This window comes from Pseudophryne corroboree, chromosome 6, assembly GCF_028390025.1.
Source record: "Pseudophryne corroboree isolate aPseCor3 chromosome 6, aPseCor3.hap2, whole genome shotgun sequence".
In the NCBI taxonomy this organism is placed as follows: Eukaryota; Metazoa; Chordata; class Amphibia; order Anura; family Myobatrachidae; genus Pseudophryne; species Pseudophryne corroboree.
Window position 1 is genome coordinate 454,904,968 of NC_086449.1, and position 23,216 is coordinate 454,928,183.

The 23,216-nt window shown below is 42.6% G+C and overlaps 1 long non-coding RNA gene across 1 annotated transcript in view; it reads right to left on the reverse strand.

The window, feature by feature from the left end:
- Window positions 1-15,816, reverse strand: part of LOC134932580 (uncharacterized) — an 82,969-nt gene extending 67,153 nt beyond the window's left edge. The window contains exon 1 of the long non-coding RNA XR_010179409.1: window positions 15,687-15,816. This is a non-coding gene — a long non-coding RNA (uncharacterized LOC134932580). The remainder of the gene's footprint in view (window positions 1-15,686) is intronic.
- Between the last annotated feature and the right edge of the window lie 7,400 nt (window positions 15,817-23,216).

The window sequence follows — 23,216 nt, forward strand, 5'->3', positions numbered from 1 at the left end:
GACTAAATTGGGCCCTAAGTGTACTGGGATCTGTAACTTGCTAGGTATCACACTGGGATCTCTAACTTGTAGGTATCACACTGGGATCTGTAGCTTGCTAGGAATCACACAGGGATCTGTAACTTGTAGGTATCACACAGGGATCTGTAACTTGCTAGGTATCACACAGGGATCTGTAACTTGCTAGGTATCACACAGGGATCTGTAACTTGCTAGGTATCACACAGGGATCTGTAACTTGCTAGGTATCACACAAGGATCTGTAACTTGCTAGGTATCACACAAGGATCTGTAACTTGCTAGGTATCACACAGGGATCTGTAACTTGCTAGGTATCACACAAGGATCTGTAACTTGCTAGGTATCACACAGGGATCTGTAACTTGCTAGGTATCAAACTCAGATATGTACCTTGCTAGGTATGAGACTGGGATCTGTAACTTGCTAGGTATGACACTGGGATCTGTAACTTGCTAGGTATCACACTCAGATATGTACTTTGGTGGGTATCACACTGGGATCTGTAATTTGCTAGGTATCACACTGGGATCTGTAACTTGCTAGGTATCACACTGGGATCTGTAACTTGCTAGGTATCACACTGGGACCTGTAACTTGCTAGGTATCACACTGGGATCTGTAACTTGCTAGGCATCACACTGGGATCTGTAACTTGCTAGGCATCACACTTGGATATGTAACTTGCTAGGTATCACACTTGAATCTGTAACTTGCTAGGTATCACACTGGGATCTGTAACTTGCTAGGTATCACACTGGGATCTCTAACTTGTAGGTATCACACTGGAATCTGTAGCTTGCTAGGAATCACACAGGGATCTGTAACTTGCTAGGTATCACACAGGGATCTGTAACTTGCTAGGTATCAAACTCAGATATGTACCTTGCTAGGTATGAGACTGGGATCTGTAACTTGCTAGGTATGACACTGGGATCTGTAACTTGCTAGGTATCACACTGGGATCTCTAACTTGTAGGTATCACACTGGAATCTGTAGCTTGCTAGGAATCACACAGGGATCTGTAACTTGCTAGGTATCACACAAGGATCTGTAACTTGCTAGGTATCACACAGGGATCTGTAACTTGCTAGGTATCACACAGGGATCTGTAACTTGCTAGGTATCACACAAGGATCTGTAACTTGCTAGGTATCACACAGGGATCTGTAACTTGCTAGGTATCACACAGGGATCTGTAACTTGCTAGGTATCACACAAGGATCTGTAACTTGCTAGGTATCACACAGGGATCTGTAACTTGCTAGGTATCACACAGGGATCTGTAACTTGCTAGGTATCAAACTCAGATATGTACCTTGCTAGGTATGAGACTGGGATCTGTAACTTGCTAGGTATGACACTGGGATCTGTAACTTGCTAGGTATCACACTCAGATATGTACATTGGTGGGTATCACACTGGGATCTGTAATTTGCTAGGTATCACACTGGGATCTGTAACTTGCTAGGTATCACACTGGGATCTGTAACTTGCTAGGTATCACACTGGGACCTGTAACTTGCTAGGTATCACAATGGGATATGTAACTTGCTAGGTATCACACTGGGATCTGTAACTTGCTAGGCATCACACTGGGATCTGTAACTTGCTAGGTATCACACTGGGATCTGTAACTTGCTAGGTATCACACAGGGATCTGTAACTTGCTAGGTATCACACAAGGATCTGTAACTTGCTAGGTATCACACAGGGATCTGTAACTTGCTAGGTATCACACAAGGATCTGTAACTTGCTAGGTATCACACAGGGATCTGTAACTTGCTAGGTATCACACAGGGATCTGTAACTTGCTAGGTATCAAACTCAGATATGTACCTTGCTAGGTATGACACTGGGTTCTGTAACTTGCTAGGTATGACACTGGGATCTGTAACTTGCTAGGTATCACACTCAGATATGTACTTTGGTGGGTATCACACTGGGATCTGTAATTTGCTAGGTATCACACTGGGATCTGTAACTTGCTAGGTATCACACTGGGATCTGTAACTTGCTAGGTATCACACTGGGACCTGTAACTTGCTAGGTATCACACTGGGACCTGTAACTTGCTAGGTATCACACTGGGATCTGTAACTTGCTAGGCATCACACTGGGATCTGTAACTTGCTAGGCATCACACTGGGATCTGTAACTTGCTAGGCATCACACTTGGATATGTAACTTGCTAGGTATCACACTTGAATCTGTAACTTGCTAGGTATCACACAGGGATCTGTAACTTGCTAGGTATCACACAAGGATCTGTAACTTGCTAGGTATCACACAGGGATCTGTAACTTGCTAGGTATCACACAGGGATCTGTAACTTGCTAGGTATCACACAAGGATCTGTAACTTGCTAGGTATCACACAGGGATCTCTAACTTGTAGGTATCACACTGGAATCTGTAGCTTGCTAGGAATCACACAGGGATCTGTAACTTGCTAGGTATCACACTCAGGTATGTAACTTCCTAGGAATCACACAGGGATCTGTAACTTGCTAGGTATCACACAAGGATCTGTAACTTGCTAGGTATCACACAAGGATCTGTAACTTGCTAGGTATCACACAGGGATCTGTAACTTGCTAGGTATCACACAGGGATCTGTAACTTGCTAGGTATCACACAAGGATCTGTAACTTGCTAGGTATCACACAGGGATCTGTAACTTGCTAGGTATCACACAGGGATCTGTAACTTGCTAGGTATCACACAAGGATCTGTAACTTGCTAGGTATCACACAGGGATCTGTAACTTGCTAGGTATCACACAGGGATCTGTAACTTGCTAGGTATCAAACTCAGATATGTACCTTGCTAGGTATGAGACTGGGATCTGTAACTTGCTAGGTATGACACTGGGATCTGTAACTTGCTAGGTATCACACTCAGATATGTACATTGGTGGGTATCACACTGGGATCTGTAATTTGCTAGGTATCACACTGGGATCTGTAACTTGCTAGGTATCACACTGGGACCTGTAACTTGCTAGGTATCACACTGGGACCTGTAACTTGCTAGGTATCACAATGGGATATGTAACTTGCTAGGTATCACACTGGGATCTGTAACTTGCTAGGCATCACACTGGGATCTGTAACTTGCTAGGTATCACACTGGGATCTGTAACTTGCTAGGTATCACACAGGGATCTGTAACTTGCTAGGTATCACACAAGGATCTGTAACTTGCTAGGTATCACACAGGGATCTGTAACTTGCTAGGTATCACACAGGGATCTGTAACTTGCTAGGTATCACACAAGGATCTGTAACTTGCTAGGTATCACACAGGGATCTGTAACTTGCTAGGTATCACACAGGGATCTGTAACTTGCTAGGTATCAAACTCAGATATGTACCTTGCTAGGTATGACACTGGGATCTGTAACTTGCTAGGTATGACACTGGGATCTGTAACTTGCTAGGTATCACACTCAGATATGTACTTTGGTGGGTATCACACTGGGATCTGTAATTTGCTAGGTATCACACTGGTATCTGTAACTTGCTAGGTATCACACTGGGATCTGTAACTTGCTAGGTATCACACTGGGACCTGTAACTTGCTAGGTATCACACTGGGACCTGTAACTTGCTAGGTATCACACTGGGATCTGTAACTTGCTAGTGTCGAAGTCAGAAAAATGTCTCTATGCACGTTGCCATATTTGCACCGCACACTGGTCCGTGCTGCGCATGCGTGCGCTCTCCCGTGGAGGCGCATACCCGCAATAGCGTGCACTCGCAGGCGCGGTATGCGTATTTACGGTAGAGTTTACGTAGTCGTAGCGTGCGACCCATTCGTTACAACTGTTCACAATTAATGTAGTTTATAGATCATGGTCCCTTTGATAGATTCTGAAAGTTTGGTTAAAATAGAATGTCCCTGAGCTGAGGAGTCCCTCTTTGCATCGTACGAAGGGTCTAACAGGAATCATACAGCAGTGTTTGGTACCCATCGGAAGAGTATTTAATTAGCAATATTCCGGTGTTGGTTTGGAGCGTATTAATTGCTCGTGCGAATAGTTATGGACATAAGAAGTTATGTCCATTTATTTATTATTATTTGTTCTTACTTAGTCATGCATCTGAACAGTTGGAGACAGGCATCAGTAGGTCTCAAATGTCTCTTTGACCTCAGAGATCCCCCAAACAATAGTTTGCATGTTAAGAGGGCCTCATATCTACACATGCATAAGGTAAACACAGGAATAGTAATTGAAGATCAATTGTACTCCAAATCAGTATCTTTCCCGCAGACGGAGTACAATAGCCTTTAATTACACTGAGCTTTTGAGACTCAATAAGGAGGGCCAACACCTGTGTTTACAAATGGGGCTGGATTTGTATACAGGAGAATGAGGGCTGAGATGTCATTGTCTCAACTGAAAGTGGACATCATGAATATAGAACAAAACCCAGACAGGATTCTGTTTTGTATTCGCCAAACAATAGCTTCTCACTAGACAGGAATGTGTTGGTCATCACCCATTGTGTTACATAACCAAGGCCACTGATGCAGCTGGCTCACATGCTGGGAGGGACACACACTTCCTGTGGTTGACACACCCCCACAGCTGGAATGCAGGTATGATATACCCACTGGAGATCACAGGGCTGACTGACACTCAGAACTAAGCTAGCATCAAGCAGCATGGCGGCTACATCCCCTGGACAGAATTCCTTCCCAAAGGCTAAGTATAGAATCACATGGCTATAGAAGGAAATATAGACATATTGCTTTCTGGTTTAAATAGGATATTGTAACTTGGCTGTGATGATTGTTGGGTGTTAGTGTTGGTGCCCTGTGGAATCTGTGATGGTAGCTGGGATCTTGTTAATCATAAATACCACCATGCAGTACTTTTGAATATGTGCGGGTAGCAATGGCAGGCTGATACTTGTGAGTACCTGGTGGTCTGGTCTTGTGATAACTCATATGCTCTGGTTATAGAGATACTGTGTTTGCTTGAAATTGTGAAAGGTGATTTAGATTGTTTGGAATTGTAAAATCAGAACATATGCATTGTTTTGAGGCTTGGACATTTTGGAATAAAATGGAGTCTAGCTTCTGCCCCATGTGGCATTGTAGGGACGATTGTGTAGCTGGGTGTTGTGTATATAGGGACAGGCAGCATGGGTAAGCTCAAGTACTTTCTAAACAAAGATTCTCAGCATTGATTAACTGCGCAGCGATTGTTCCTCACATGTGTAAGCTTCGCTGCAACCATATTGTCTTTTAATGTTATTGTGAGCCAATCTCTCTCAAATCTCTCTCTCTCTCTTGTCTTCTCATCTTCTCTTATTTCTCCTTAAACTTAACTGTATTGTATTGTAGTGTGTTTCCTGTATAGTTATCTGGTTAGGTGGTTTATGTTATACTGTAGTGTATCATTTGTACTGTGATTCCTTTTTGCAAGTATATTAGTTATAATACATAGTTAATAGGCTTTGGAACCTAAACCAGTATCTGTGTATTTTCTATAGTGTTAAGTGTTCACTTGAGCGTCGGTGACGCTCAAGCAGCTTTGTAGTTAGTCAGGTTACACAAGGTTGCACTTACACCCTGTACTCACATTAAGGTATTCAGTGTATTTCATTGGTATAAGGTTTTAACATAAAGGTATAGTGTTGTGAGCGTCTGCATCGCTGGTGACCTCCTCGTGGTCTCGAGCGTAGGCTACGCTACAGCGAATCATTCCCCTAGACATAACCAATAACGTGTCCTGTGATCACTGGGCCGTGAGCGAACGTGACGCTTGAGCGTCTCGCCTACGGCTTAGCGATCGTTACGCAGATAGCGTACCCATACGGTATTTCTTAAGCAAACAGCGTACAGTGTTCTTAGCTTCATAAAGGGTTGTTTATACGACAAGGGAATTTGGCATTGTCAATTGGGAACTCGTCCTATACTTCTCACATCTGCACTAGGTAGATCAGCAGACATTATCCCCCAGCAAAGGGTGGGAGATTGTCTCATAGTGCTGGCGGGATAAGCGTCTGCTTCGCTTAGATAAAGAGTGCTGAAGGAACCCGGTAACCGGAAGTAAGAACAAAACGCTTGTGTCCTTTTAAAACTGTTTATTTTTCTTTTGTCTTGCGTACGCACGCATATATCTGCATTTCTGTTTCATTTTCGTATATCACTATTCCTGTTTGCCAATTTTATAGTTGATAGAAAGTGCTAAAAAGAGATTTGCTGTTATTTCATAGTAGAGGTAATAGTTAAAGTATAGAACAACACACGGTTTGTCTGAGATACAAGGCAGTCAGTGTGGATTGCGGTAGATGATCAGGGATCATTTACATTGATAAAAATATATTGTGTTACGGTGGATCCTTTGCATTGCGTACACGTGTCGCTAACAAAGACTAGCGTACGCAATCCAAAAGGCAGACGCACGCAGTGTACATTACGCAACGTAGCGTCCGGTTACGCCCACGTAGCTCAAGTTGTGATAAAGTGAAGTAACGCAAAGGCGATAATTAACGCACAGCGGTAGATAACGCGAAGCGGTAAATAACGCAAATCTATTTTTGGAAAATCTGAAATTTAGTTTAACAGATCCTGCTCCTAATTGGTAACACTTTTGGCCTAAAGACAATTTCTGCGCAGAAATAGATATAGAAACAAAAGTGTACATGTGTTGAGTGAGTGTGTTTTGTATACAAAAGTTTATATAACTGTAAGGTGGAACCAAAAGGAAAGCCGGGTACTCGTCAAGGGACATACGTGTAAGTGACATATACGGTGGCTAGGGAGGCATCCCTGGTTAAATAATATTTGAGCATTAGAGTATAGCGGACCATAAGGTAACAAGACCAGGAGGTCATAAGGTAACAGACCAGGAGGTCATAAGGTAACAGACCAGGAGGTCATAAGGTAACAGACCAGGAGGTCATAAGGTAACAGGTAAAATAGACAAAGAGGTCCGCTATAAAAGTCCAGTGGCACAACGCCTGGGGTGTTGGTGCAGAACCCATATAGGCCATACAAGCTCTTGCTGAAGGAATCGCGGCCGGAAACATCGATTCCATTGATCTTTCAGTACATGACAAGTAGTGCTCGTGTACTGAACGATTGGACCGCACGTAATTGTGTGCAGTAGTTAGTAATCTGACCTAATACCATTAGAGTAAAGTGGTCACAAACGCTATTTGTACATTCTGACGTGATTTGTGTAATTTTTTATTTTTGGAAGGGAAGTTCGCTGGTCACTCAGGAACTATCCAACAACCGATACTTGCTGGGGAACGCGCCCCAGTAAATAAAGGTTCACAGGGGCCCTGGGTTGGGTACAGCAGCTCTGGTTACAGTGATTGCAGCACAGGCCAACGTGGGCGAGAAGTAAGTGGGGTACTTGATAAACCACCACCGCCGGCCTGCCCAAGGACATCTTGGTTTGTTTGTAAGGGTTCGCTGAAAACCTTGAGATAAAGATCCAAGGAGGAATAAGCAACGCCTGCAGATTATGGGGGCCATTTGTTCAGGTAGGGGGCGATCAACCTCGGTTCGGGTTGATTCAGAGAACCGACCAGTTGGGTCGGCACGATATGTAATGTGTGAAAAATACGGTAGTCACACAGAGGTTTTATGTGATGAATGGGAGAGAATGACTGTACAAGACAGGGACAAATTCCCAAGAATAGGTAGCTTCAGTCCAGTAGTGTTACAAAATTTAAGGAGGAGGATAAGTCTCATTGAACCAACGAAGAGACAAAATAAACATTATGAATATTTACAGTTATGGCAACAGGAAAGTGAATTACAAAAAGAGTCTATTGACTTTTCTGACTCTTATCTTGAGAGGAGAGACAGTGGCATCAGGAGAGGGGTTGATTGCGGAGAGAAAGACACAAGGGTGAACAATAAAAACGCTCTTAGCAACTGTAATATAGATTATAAGAATAAGTGTAATAAATGTAACAATGATTATTGTAATACTGTTGAATGTACAACTATTAACCTGTGCAAGCTGCACCCCATGTCAAACCTCCCTCAGGAATACAAACAAGAAAGTGAGCCCAGAACGATGTCGGCACCTCTTCCAGAAGCCATCCTACAAGACATCCAGGTGGACACGACCAAATTGGTAAAGGCAATAATCAAACCCCCTAACGGAGGGTCAGGTGAGGTCGTGTCCACAGGTACGTACAATGTTTTATATCACGCACAAACAAATGTACCCCATATTATAAGACCAAAACAAGGTGATGTAATTGAGTTTAGTCCTGTCAGGGTGATCACAGTCCCCAATGGGAAGACTGACGATCAGGGAACCATTCCCGTCAAGGACAGTGCAATGCGCCATCCCTGGTCCCGGACAGAATTGAGATCAATCATGTCTGATTACCCAGATCCTAGGAAAGATCTAACTGTATGATCAAAGATTCACAGAAGGTATATCAACTCCCTAGACAACGACATAATCATGGTATCCAAGGAATCAGGTAGGTACAGGGAAAGCGGTTGATGGTGATGAGCATCCAAGCGTTTGAGGAGGCATCAAATCAACCAAAACCCCAGGCCATTGGCACATGGAGGAACTTAAGGATTTGTGATCTGTGCAAAAGAGAAGGGCATTGTGCTAGCAACTGTAATAACCCACATAAAGTTAGACCCCCTAGACCAAGAAATGAGCAAAATTACAATACACACCATTATAATCAAGGATCACATAGGCAGGAAAGGTGATTATTAGGAATGGAGGCAAGCCTGAAGTAACGGTTAATGAAGTGGGAGGTCATTCACTAAAGACACAGGAATGACCAGGTGAAAAGTTGTAAATGTATTTGTGAAAAATGTTTTTCTCTCCCTCTCTCTATCCCCATCTCTGACTAGTAGTGGTAAGAATTCACACATTGCATAACCACTTGGTCCTTGCAGAAGTCTACCAAACCCCAGCATGACCTCCGCCACAATGTATTTCTGGCCAGATACAGACAGTGGAGTAATGCAGGTGCTGGTGGGGAGGGACTGCTCAAGGAGACCAGTAGACACATAGATATGACAGCCTAATAAGTCTGACAATGTTTTTCTAATGCTAACAATGTTTTCTTACAATGTTTAAAAATGCTTTGTTTCTCTTTTCTTATTGATGGTTATTGTCGAGTTATGTAATGTATATATGCACATGAATTGTTCTCTATCTCTTTTGTTTTTTTTTATTTTCTCTCTCTTCTCACTCATGTTTCCATGGTTTAAAGATGCTATGTCACCCCTCAGTTGGACCAATGGTAATGCCAGATTTTTGCTCCTTACAGAAAGATCGTCGGTTAGGAAGGAATATTGCATCACCAGAATGATCGTTTTTGAAGACTGAGAGACAACACCTTTGAGAGGACAGCAGAACAAGAAGAACAACAAGACGAGAGAACTTATTATCGTAACGAGTTCTCTCCCCCTCAAACTGATTTTCTTATACCCCATTTACAAATTTCTTCTTTTCTCCTCCTGTAAGATGGACTTGCCCCAAGAGACTGTGATATGGATTTTTCCCGTTAACCATGATGTTGACCAGAGCAGTCTGTTTCGGTGAGAGTACCAGTGAGGTCGAGAAAGGATCCAGAAAGGTCCTGATGACTGAGACGGAGGTGTAAATTTCCAATAGCAACCCAATCACCAAGCAAAGGCGAGTACCGGGCACGATCTAACAACCATGTTATTTGTAAACAACTGTGAAGGAATGTTAGTTCAAAAAGAAAGTTGTATCTGTAGGCTCTGTAACAAAGAAATGCCAATCCAGTTTTAATATCCATATGGACCGGCATCCATTGAGTGACTATCACTCTCTAGTGGGTAACGTGTTAAACCAAACAGATTGTTGGGTATGCTCTCAAGTACCTCAGGGTCACAGCAAATCAGGGCTAGTACCATTTCCTTTAACGTTAGGGGAGGTACTTGAGCTAAGTGGTGGGAGACCGGTGGACCGGAGGTTTAATATCTCCAGCCCTCCTAGTTTGAAGCTCCACCAATACCATGTGGATAGGTCCCTCATATGTTTTAACATCTCCAATCCCAGAAAACCGGGAAATTGGGAAGTGTCATGGAGCAACCTTACCATGACCTTTTCACACAGAGCAGATAGAATGCCTACAGATACAGAGCTGGTACGCCACATAGCCAGTAGAGGAAAATCTTTCCGGTATCGATATACCTTAGGAAATAGGATTACTAGAGTTGGAGAGGTATCACCAGGATACTGTGCACATATCATACAAACTGATACGTGCATTAGGCAGATGGAAGAATTAGGGTCAGGAGATTTCACCTGGAAGGTTTGTAACATGGTCATGTCCTTCTCCGTCCCATATGTTCTCCCCGATGATGCATATTTCATATGCGGGAGAAAGGCGTACAAGTGGCTTGCCCCAAACTCTGAAGGATTGTGTTATATTGGAAAAGTATTGCCTGAAGTGATGACTGTTACACATGACAAAATGAAGGACATACACCGTGGTGCCCAAGCTCCTTATACTCACACTCATTACGAGCACCGAGTTAAAAGACAACTGTCAGAAAGGTTAGAGCATCCGGCCTCTGATCTTATCCATGAATCCACCGGGATTCAGGTTCTGGTAGCGTTAGATTTCACTCGTACCGCTCGAGGAGTGATGAATTATAGATACATTTCCGCACTCGCCAATTTGTTAGATAATATCACTGAAATGTATGATGACACGTTTAGATACACTGGAAGAGAACTTCAAGCTTACAAAACAGAACTAGTTCAGCATAGGATGGTTCTTAATTATCTTACAGCAGTAACAGGCGGATATTGTGTTACATTGGCAACACAGTACGGCATAAAGTGTTGCACGTATATCACAAATAGCACCGAGGATCCGGTAGAGGTCATAGACCAAAAGATGGACGATATTCTCCAATTGAAGTGGGAATTTCGTCGAAAACACAATCTCACCCTTGCTGCTGTAGGTAATGAGCTGACTAGTTGGGTGTCATGGTTGAACCCGCGAAATTGGTTCTCCGGTTTGGGAGAATGGACTCAAGGAGTCATAAAGGATGTTGGAAAGTTTCTACTATGTATCTTGGGTGTCGTTATATCAATTGGATTGATATTTAGATGCGGGCAGGCTTTAATGAGGTGCAAACAAAGTACAAAAGTGATGAGCTTGAGGAGTGAGGAAACTGTAATTAACCTGGATTTGATTTATGACCCAATGATAGAAACCAGAATGTGATGAAAAATGCGATTATACGGTCCGTTTCTTTCACCTGTTTTTCTGCTTTTCTCCAAGATGCAAAGACCCCCTTGGACGTGGAAGTTGACGAGACGCTATACAGACAACAGACAAGCACCAAAGATGAAGTTTTGACAACCTATGATATGGACACTTGATGAACTTTGCCATGGATCCCCAGTTTCCCTAGTACTTTTAAACTCACGCTAGCCCAACATTTTTTGTAAATCTGATGGCTCAGACAAAGCTATTTGCTCATGCCTAAGGAGCAATACAGCGCAAAGAAGACGACTCTCAACAGATACCGAACACAACCTCAACGACAGATGTACATTTCCCTGACATAGAATATCATTGCATTCTCCATAAGTGTTCTTTATCTTCATCTCTACAACCCTCAGGTAATAACACACATAGACGATAGGGAATACAGGCACAGATATCAGCAACCACATACCTCCCCCATTCATGTATCATCAACTAAAATGTGCATCCCCATTTTGTTACAACCATAGCCGAAATGAGCTCGGTAGAGTTTGACAGCCCATCCACAGACCCTTAGTACGGGATAAGAAGGAATTCAAATGTATACTTCGCAATACCTCGAAGCTTGATTTACCACACGTACGGCACGATGATACATGACCCTCCAAACATGGACTCATACACACATGCTTCTACTCTCTCACTAGGTCATACCCTTTTCACACCTACTCCTCTCTTCTTCCTTACCCCACCATGGAAATCAATTAACCCCTGACTTACATTTTTCTCCTTAAACGTTTTGTGGCAGTTATTATTGACTGCCAAAGGGTGGACTGTCGAAGTCAGAAAAATGTCTCTATGCACGTTGCCATATTTGCACCGCACACTGGTCCGTGCTGCGCATGCGTGCGCTCTCCCGTGGAGGCGCATACCCGCAATAGCGTGCACTCGCAGGCGCGGTATGCGTATTTACGGTAGAGTTTACGTAGTCGTAGCGTGCGACCCATTCGTTACAACTGTTCACAATTAATGTAGTTTATAGATCATGGTCCCTTTGATAGATTCTGAAAGTTTGGTTAAAATAGAATGTCCCTGAGCTGAGGAGTCCCTCTTTGCATCGTACGAAGGGTCTAACAGGAATCATACAGCAGTGTTTGGTACCCATCGGAAGAGTATTTAATTAGCAATATTCCGGTGTTGGTTTGGAGCGTATTAATTGCTCGTGCGAATAGTTATGGACATAAGAAGTTATGTCCATTTATTTATTATTATTTGTTCTTACTTAGTCATGCATCTGAACAGTTGGAGACAGGCATCAGTAGGTCTCAAATGTCTCTTTGACCTCAGAGATCCCCCAAACAATAGTTTGCATGTTAAGAGGGCCTCATATCTACACATGCATAAGGTAAACACAGGAATAGTAATTGAAGATCAATTGTACTCCAAATCAGTATCTTTCCCGCAGACGGAGTACAATAGCCTTTAATTACACTGAGCTTTTGAGACTCAATAAGGAGGGCCAACACCTGTGTTTACAAATGGGGCTGGATTTGTATACAGGAGAATGAGGGCTGAGATGTCATTGTCTCAACTGAAAGTGGACATCATGAATATAGAACAAAACCCAGACAGGATTCTGTTTTGTATTCGCCAAACAATAGCTTCTCACTAGACAGGAATGTGTTGGTCATCACCCATTGTGTTACATAACCAAGGCCACTGATGCAGCTGGCTCACATGCTGGGAGGGACACACACTTCCTGTGGTTGACACACCCCCACAGCTGGAATGCAGGTATGATATACCCACTGGAGATCACAGGGCTGACTGACACTCAGAACTAAGCTAGCATCAAGCAGCATGGCGGCTACATCCCCAGGACAGAATTCCTTCCCAAAGGCTAAGTATAGAATCACATGGCTATAGAAGGAAATATAGACATATTGCTTTCTGGTTTAAATAGGATATTGTAACTTGGCTGTGATGATTGTTGGGTGTTAGTGTTGGTGCCCTGTGGAATCTGTGATGGTAGCTGGGATCTTGTTAATCATAAATACCACCATGCAGTACTTTTGAATATGTGCGGGTAGCAATGGCAGGCTGATACTTGTGAGTACCTGGTGGTCTGGTCTTGTGATAACTCATATGCTCTGGTTATAGAGATACTGTGTTTGCTTGAAATTGTGAAAGGTGATTTAGATTGTTTGGAATTGTAAAATCAGAACATATGCATTGTTTTGAGGCTTGGACATTTTGGAATAAAATGGAGTCTAGCTTCTGCCCCATGCGGCATTGTAGGGACGATTGTGTAGCTGGGTGTTGTGTATATAGGGACAGGCAGCATGGGTAAGCTCAAGTACTTTCTAAACAAAGATTCTCAGCATTGATTAACTGCGCAGCGATTGTTCCTCACATGTGTAAGCTTCGCTGCAACCATATTGTCTTTTAATGTTATTGTGAGCCAATCTCTCTCAAATCTCTCTCTCTCTCTTGTCTTCTCATCTTCTCTTATTTCTCCTTAAACTTAACTGTATTGTATTGTAGTGTGTTTCCTGTATAGTTATCTGGTTAGGTGGTTTATGTTATACTGTAGTGTATCATTTGTACTGTGATTCCTTTTTGCAAGTATATTAGTTATAATACATAGTTAATAGGCTTTGGAACCTAAACCAGTATCTGTGTATTTTCTATAGTGTTAAGTGTTCACTTGAGCGTCGGTGACGCTCAAGCAGCTTTGTAGTTAGTCAGGTTACACAAGGTTGCACTTACACCCTGTACTCACATTAAGGTATTCAGTGTATTTCATTGGTATAAGGTTTTAACATAAAGGTATAGTGTTGTGAGCGTCTGCATCGCTGGTGACCTCCTCGTGGTCTCGAGCGTAGGCTACGCTACAGCGAATCATTCCCCTAGACATAACCAATAACGTGTCCTGTGATCACTGGGCCGTGAGCGAACGTGACGCTTGAGCGTCTCGCCTACGGCTTAGCGATCGTTACGCAGATAGCGTACCCATACGGTATTTCTTAAGCAAACAGCGTACAGTGTTCTTAGCTTCATAAAGGGTTGTTTATACGACAAGGGAATTTGGCATTGTCACTAGGCATCACACTGGGATCTGTAACTTGCTAGGCATCACACTGGGATCTGTAACTTGCTAGGCATCACACTTGGATATGTAACTTGCTAGGTATCACACTTGAATCTGTAACTTGCTAGGTATCACACAGGGATCTGTAACTTGCTAGGTATCACACAAGGATCTGTAACTTGCTAGGTATCACACAGGGATCTGTAACTTGCTAGGTATCACACAGGGATCTGTAACTTGCTAGGTATCACACAAGGATCTGTAACTTGCTAGGTATCACACAGGGATCTGTAACTTGCTAGGTATCACACTGGGATCTGTAACTTGCTAGGTATCACACTTGAATCTGTAACTTGCTAGGTATCACACTGGGATCTGTAACTTGCTAGGTATCACACTCGGATATGTAACTTGCTGGGTATGACACTCGGATCTGTAACTTGCTAGGTATCACACTGGGATCTGTAACTTCCTAGGTATCACACTGGGATCTGTAACTTGCTAGGTTTCACACTGGGATCTGTAACTTGCTAGGTTTCACACTGGGATCTGTAACTTGCTAGGTATTACACTGGGATCTGTAACTTGCTAGGTTTCACACTGGGTTCTGTAACTTGCTAGGTATTACACTGGGATCTGTAACTTGCTAAGTATCACACTGGGATCTGTAACTTGCTAGGTATCACACTGGGATCTGTAACTTGCTAGGTATCACACTTGAATCTGTAACTTGCTAGGCAACACACTGGGATCTGTAATTTGCTAGGTATCACACTGGGATCTGTAACTTGCTAGGCAACACACTGGGATCTGTAACTTGCTAGGTATCACACTTGAATCTGTAACTTGCTAGGCAACACACTGGGATCTGTAACTTGCTAGGCAACACACTGGGATCTGTGACTTGCAAGGTTTCACACTGGGATCTGTAACTTGCTAGGTATCACACTTGAATCTGTAACTTGCTAGGCAACACACTGGGATCTGTAACTTGCTAGGTATCACACTGGAATCTGTCATTTTCTAGGTTTCACACTCGAATCTGTCATTTTCTAGGTTTCACACTCGAATCTGTCATTTTCTAGGTTTCACACTCAAATCTGTAGCTTGCTAGTTATCCCACTGGGATCTGTAACTTGCTAGTTATCACATTCGGATCTGTAACTTGCTAGGTATCACACTCACATCTGTAACTTGCTAGGTATCACACTCACATCTGTAACTTGCTAGGTATCACACTCACATCTGTAACTTGCTAGGTATCACACTCACATCTGTAACTTGCTAGGGTTCACACTCACATCTGTAACTGATTGCACATTAGGAAGCTAAATGTTAAGTACTGTAACTTGCAACTAATTTGTATACTTACCACATATACCAAAGTGTACATTTTAAGAGGATTACAGGTAGTATTAAGTTGTGTCCGATTACAAACAAAAACAGAAAACTTTGCTTTAGCCGATGATGACAATTTGATTTGCACGGTTTCATCCATAATATGTGTTTTTATATCCCACGCTGAAAATAAGAATAATAAGTATGTACATATTAAACCTGCCATCTACTCATCTCATCTGTGTAGTTATTTGTTTCAAAAATGACAGTAATTTAAGCAAAACATAACATAGACTTTAAGTTGGGCTTTTACCTGATAATTGTCCAGAAGCAAAAGGACATTTCACCCATGAGCTCACATCAGTAGTAAACTAAAAATATAAAAGTGTAAGTGACAGTTATTATTTCAGTATTTGCAACATAATATGCTCCCTAAAGGAGCAATTACAAAATTAGATTTAGAGCTCCTAGTAAACATTGCTGATTGTCTCTATGCACAAACTGCTGCCTTTCCACATTGTCAATCATTGTCCAATCTCAGCAGACAATAAAATCAGTTCTCACGCACAAACTACTGTACATCGGTTTACCAACAATTTCTAAACTCAGGTATAGTATGTAGACAAAGCAGATAAAACAGTACCAGTGCAATAAGCCCATAGTTTCCAAAAGGATTAGTTGATTCCCACCATATTTTAGTTCTATACAGCTCAGATTTGCATAGTGTGTGAGATAATTATGACCGTTGATGACAATTGTGACAATTGTGTAACTGGGCAAATATTATTTCTCAGATTGAAAAGTGTGATTGCATAGCAAAGAATAGGCAGGAACACAACAATGTATTCATACAAACTGAAACACTGATATACAACTGTCCTTTAAACCTTACACAGTGGACTCACCTGGTCGGGTGGTATCATCACTACTGTTAGTATATAGAAAAATAAACTTTAGCAGAAGAGCACCCGAAAAACTTCAGAACTGCAACCATTTACTTTTTTTGCTATCACAGCAAGACTCCTTGCTAGTCAAAGCACTGCAACAAAAAACACTACTAAACTACTCAAGTATCTCCTTGAAATACATCTGGCCAATATACTGTCGGTAAGCATCACAGAATGAAATCAAACCATGCCTACCTTTCATTAAAACAAACTGGCTGTTGGCAGGATTTATTTTCCCTTTGCCTCACCATCACTACTCTCAGAGCCAGCCCTAACCAATATGATGCCCTAGTCAAGATTTTGACTGCTGCCCCCAGCACCACCACTAGTTCTGGCTCTGACCCTGCACGCCTTTCCCAGCATCATCACTCCTCACCAATAGCAGTCCTCATTTTGGTGCTCCTACCCCTTATATTTTAAATACAAACAGTGTGCACATTCGATGCATAGCCCAAAAAGGGGTGAGATCTTGCTGAGAAGGGGCAAGGCCACACAATAGTACCCCCAATTCACATTATGCCACACAGTAGTGCAACTTTATTTACATTATATCATGTGATAGTGACCATTATTCACGTTGCATCACACTGTAGTACCATTTTACCTTATATACATTACTCTTCACAGTAGCGCCACTTATTCACATTACATTACACTGCATTGCCCTTTATTCACATTACACCACACCATATTGCTCTTTATTCACATTAGACCACACAGTAGTGCCCTTTCTATGCGTTATGCCACACAGTAGAGCACCTTATACACATAATGCCACACATTAGTAATGCCTTTATACACATAATACCACACAGTAACACCCCTTACACATTATGGCAACCTTTATTAATGCCCTTATACACATAATGTCCCTTACACATATGCCACACATTATTAATGCCCTTTGTCAAAGTCAGAAAAATATCACGCTACACACTGCCATATTTGCACCTCATGCGAGTGCCTGTTGCACGTTCATGAGCCCTGCCGTGCGTGCGCATACTCGCCGCTGCGGGCACCCGCAGGCGCACGGTGTGCGCATTTACGGTAAAGTTTATGTGCGTCTAGCGGGCGACTCGTTCGTAACATATTTTAACTATATAATGTATTTTGTAGATTATGGTCCCTTTGATAGAATCTGAAAGTTTAGTTAATGTAGCATGTTCATAGACAAAGAGATCCCTCTTTGTTTGATACGAAGGGTCAGACAGAGGTTATACAGTGGTGTTTAGTATCCATCGGAAGAGTATTTAATTAGCAATATTCCGGTGTTGGTTTGAAGCAGATTAATCGCTCGTGCGAATAGTTATGGACATAAGAAGTTTATGGACATTTGTTATTATTTGCACTTTATTATCCATGCGGCGGGAAACCTAGTTTCCCACCCACCTGAGCAGTTGGAAATAGTCACAGCCCACCTGTATGAATCAACCTATGACCTTTTGTTATAATGCGAAGACGAATTCCTGTGTCCAATGAACACTAAGAATATAGGGACCATTGTACTGTATTATGTGTAGGGTATAAAAGGACAAGCCGATCTGGGCCAGCTCTCTATTCTCTTCAACGGTTCTCACCACTGATAATCGGGAGCTGGATATCCAGAGGCGCATGCGATTGTTTCCCTTGAGCGTAAGTTTCTCCGCAACCATATTGCCTTTATTGTTATTGTGAGCCATATCTCTCTCTCTCTCTCTCTTCTCCTCTTTCTCTCTCTTTCTCTTAAGTGTTATTGTACAGCTATTGTATTTCATGTGTAGTTATCTGGTTAGGTAGTCAATGTTATTTTGGTAGTGTATGACTTGTATTGTATTATTCTTTTGCAAATAAGAACGTTCATATAAGGTGTTAGAACCTAATACCGGCATCTGTGTATTTATTATATTTCTAAGTATTCTCAGAGCGTCGGAGACGCTCATACAGCTTTCAAGTTAATAAGGTTACACTGTGTTACATTTACACCCTATCATTGCACCAAGGTTTATTGCATAAATACATTGTTTATGGTATAGTTATAAAGGTTTAACATTGTGAGCATCAGCGCCGCTTGTGATCTCCTCGTGGTCCCAAGCGTCCGCTACGTTAATAGCATATCATTACGTTAGTCAGCAGCCTATAGCGTGCCTGCCTGTGATCTCTTGGCCGTGAGCGAACGTGACGCTCGAGCGTCTCGACTATGGCTAAGCGATTGTTACGCAACGTGCGTACCCTTACGGTATACCACACGCCAATAGCGTACTGTGTTCTTCCACCTTTTAGAGGGTATTAAGTAAGATAAATATTAGGCTTTATCAATTGGCGGCTCGTCCGTCCTTCACATATCTGCACTAGGTAATTTCAGCAGACATTATCCATCAGCAAAGGGCGGGAGGTCATATTCCTCGTAGTGCTGACTGGATAAGCGTCTGCTTCGCTTAGTAAAGGGTGCTGAAGGAATCCGGAACCGGAGGTAAGAACAATACGCTAGTGTCTTTTAAAACTGTTTATTTCTGTCATGCGCACGCACGCATATATCTGCAGTTCTTTTAATTCGTGTATTTTCACATATCACTCTCCTGTTTGCCATTTCACAATTAATAACGTGCTAAGAAAGATTTGTTGCTATTAGTAGTTAAAGAGTAAAAGTAATACATTAAGGGGTAATTTGTAAAGCACGCACACAGCTTTGCCTAAGATACAAGGAAAGACCTGGGTGGTGCTCGGTAGATGATTACAATTAAAGACCATCTACATTGATAAACGTGTTAATTGTATTTCTGTGGACATATCTGGCTGGCATACACGTGTTTCTAACAAAAGGGTTAGACTAGTGTACGCAACGTAAAGGCCGACGCACGCAGCGTATATTACACAACGGAGCGTCCGGTATGCCCACATAATTCAAATCACATTATAGTATTATTTTAACAGGCGAAAAGGTGGCAACGTGATAAATAGCGCAAGTCAATTTTAGTGTCCGAAATTTAAACTAATAGATCCTTCTCTAAATTTACGACTCATCTGGTCTAAAGGAAAGAAATTTCTGCGCAGAAATAGAAACAAAAGTAAAGTGTACATGTGGTGAGTGAGTGTTTGCATATATATGTTTTTACAATTTTTGGGTTGAACCACAAGAAGTCGAGTTCTCGTGAGGTACATACATGTAAGTGACGTGCATGGTGGCTGGGGAGGCATCCCTTGTTAAACATAAATTTGAGCATTAGAGTATAGCAGACCAGGAGGTCTACTGTAGCACAGACCAGGAGGTCCGGAACAGACCAGGAGGTCCAGGTACAGCAGACTAAGAAGTCCGCTATAGAGAAAAGAGCACAACCCAGGGGGTTGGTGCAGAACCCATATAGGCTATTAAAGCTCTGGCTGAAGGAATTCGCAGCCGCAATTTTCGATTCCACTGGTCGCTCCGCACATAAGATTAGTTGCTTATGTGCCGAACGATTGTACCGCACGTAATTGTGTGCATTAGTTAGTAATTTGACCCAGTACCATTTGCGTACGCTAGAGGGGTCATAAACGCTATTTGTACATTTTAACGTGATTTGTGAATTTTTTTTTATTTTAAGGGAGGTTCGCTGGTCACTCAGGGACTATCCAACAACCGATACTTGCTGGGGACTGGTAGGTCCAACACGCCCCAGTAAATAAAGGCTTATAGGGGCCCTAGGTTGGGTACAACAGCTCTGGATACAGTGATTGCAGTACTGGCCAACGTGGGCGAGGAGTGAGTGGGGTACTCGGTAAACCGCCACCGTCGGCCTGCCCCGGACATCTTGGTTTTTGTAAGGGTTCGCTGAAGATCCTGATTGAAGGTCAGAGGTAGTGAAAGCAACACCTGCAAGTTATGGGGGCCAGTTGTTCAGGTAGGGGGCGATCAACCTCGGTTCGGGTTGATTCAGTAAACCGACCAATCGGGTCGGCAAGGTATGTAATGTGTGAAAAATACGGTTCACACACAGAGGTTTTATGTGCTGAATGGGAAAGAATGACTGTACATGACGGGGAGAAGTTCCCAAAAGTAGGCAGCTTTAGCCCAGATGTGTTACTAAATCTAAGGAGAAGGATATGTCTCATTAAATCAGCAAAGAGACGGATCAAACATTATGATTATTTACAGTTATGGCAACAGGAGGGTGAAATACAGAGAGGATTGGCTCAGGCGGCGGGATCTAACGCTATCAGGAAACTGATAGCTACGGCACCACCGCCACCTTACATAACGGGAGAGAAGTTGGTTGCGGAGAATGACGCACTAAGGTGTAATAAACAGGCACTTAGTAACTGTATAAATGTTAAGGATAATATGAATAAGATGAGTAATGCAAGTATTAACCCGTGCAAGTTGTACCCTGTTTTAAACTTTCCCCAGGAGTGTGATCAAGAGGACGAATCGGCAACAATATCGGCGCTCTCTCTAGCAGCCACCATATCAGAAACGGCAGTAGGCACGTCCCAACCCCCGAGATTAGTATCAAAAGCTCCTAGCGGAGGGACAGGTGAGGTCGTATCAACGGGTAAGTACGGCACCATACACTATGCTGAAACCATATCACCACAGGCTGTAGAATCTACTCAGAATGATGTTATTAAACTTAATCCCGTTAGGGTAATAGCAGTGCCAAATGGGAAAACAGACACTTCAGGAGTCACTCCTGTCAGAAACATTGCCATACACTGCCCATTTTCCCGAATGGAATTAAGAGCAATAGTGTCTGAATTCCCTGACCCTAGAAAAGATCTAGTTGCTAGCCAGAAATACATTAGAGACCTAGGGAATACGGTAGAGCCCAATAACAAAGACTGGCAGATATTGCTGAGGGCATGTTTACCCTCCAATGTCGACTCAGCACAATTCTTAGCTGACTGTAAATTAGATGAGGATGTACCCCTTACAGATGTGTACAACCAAGACAATGTAAAGAGGATAAATTTACAGTTAAAAGAGTATTTTCCAGCTGTAGTTAAATGGAACAAAATTTTCTCCATTAAACAGAAAGAGTCAGAAACAGCTGTTGAGTATTTTCATAGGGCACTACTAGAAATGGCTAAATACACAGGCATTGAAGACATTAAGACAAATGTAAATCATAGAGAAGTAGCAGTATCTGTGCTAATGGATGGTTTAAAAGAAGCATTAAAGACAAGAGTACAGACCACGCAACCATGTTGGCGAGGTCTGTCGGTGGCTACTTTGAGAGAGGCCGCTGTTGATCATGACCTTAATATCACCAGACACAGAGAGTCACAAAGTGATAAGTTAATGGCAGTAAGTATACAGGCCCTGACCACAAGGCAACCTTTGTATAAATCTCCAAACCCTGTGGGTAAGTCAAATGTGGTAACTTGTTATTCCTGTCATAGAGAGGGACATTTTGCACGAGACTGTAAAGTGAAAAACATACAAAAATCATATCAACCCCCTAGACAACGATATGACACACGAAATTGGGATCAGGGACCGCAGAGACGGAGTCATGAGCCACATGCAGGGGAAACAAAAAGGTATCCCCCAAAATGAGACTGGCAAGTCTCTGGTAGTTCCCATTTACCCCCTTCTCAAGTAGTTGCTGCCAGCGCGATTCAGGGAGGTCACCATACCCAATAGGGGTGTGGCCATACCTGTAATCTGCAGCCAGTGAAATTGATTGCAAGCCTTGGAAGTGAACCCGAGGTCACAATTGATGTAGCTGGTAAATCATTAAATTTCCTTGTAGATACGGGGGCGGCCAAATCAGTGATAAATTCGACAGTGGGCATGAGAACCACTGGTAAGACAATTCCAGCCATGGGAGTAACGGGAGTAGTCCAGCACTACCCTGTTAGCAAACCAGCAGAGATTACAATAGGGCCTTTGCATACCAAGCATTCCTTTTTGCTGGCAGCATCGGCACCGACTAATCTCCTGGGAAGATATTTATTGTGTAAAATGGGGTGCGTCATTTATTGCACTCCTGAAGGTGTATTCTTAGACATACCTGAGAATCACGCTCAGGAAGTGCGAGACATGTTAGACTCCCCATCAAAATTAATGTCACATACTGTTATGATAAATAGGAATCCATCCCAGGTAGAAGAAATGACATCCCAAATACCAGAGTCACTGTGGACTAAAGATGGACAAGACACTGGATTAATGGCAAACGTAGCTCCAGTAGTTGTGCAAGTAAAAAATGGTAGGATAGCTCCAAAAATCCCACAATACCCTCTGAAGCTAGAGGTGGAATTAGGAGTATACCCCGTAATAGAGCGCTTGCTACAACAGGGCATTCTGGTAAGAACATCCAGCACTGCCAATAGTCCCATCTTCCCTGTGAAAAAGAGTGGGGGGAGGGGTTACAGGCTAGTACAGGATCTAAGGGGGATTAACAAAATAGTTGAGAGTCAGTTCCCCGTAGTGCCAAATCCAGCTGTCATCCTTATGCAGATCCCTCCCACTGCGAAATTTTTCACTGTTATTGACCTCTGCTCCGCCTTTTTCTCAGTACCCCTGCATCCTGACAGCCAATATTTGTTTGCATTTACATACAGAGGAGTCCAATACACATGGACTCGATTACCACAAGGTTTCATAGACAGTCCAAGTATATTTTAACAGGCTTTGCATGATTGTTTACAGTCTTTCC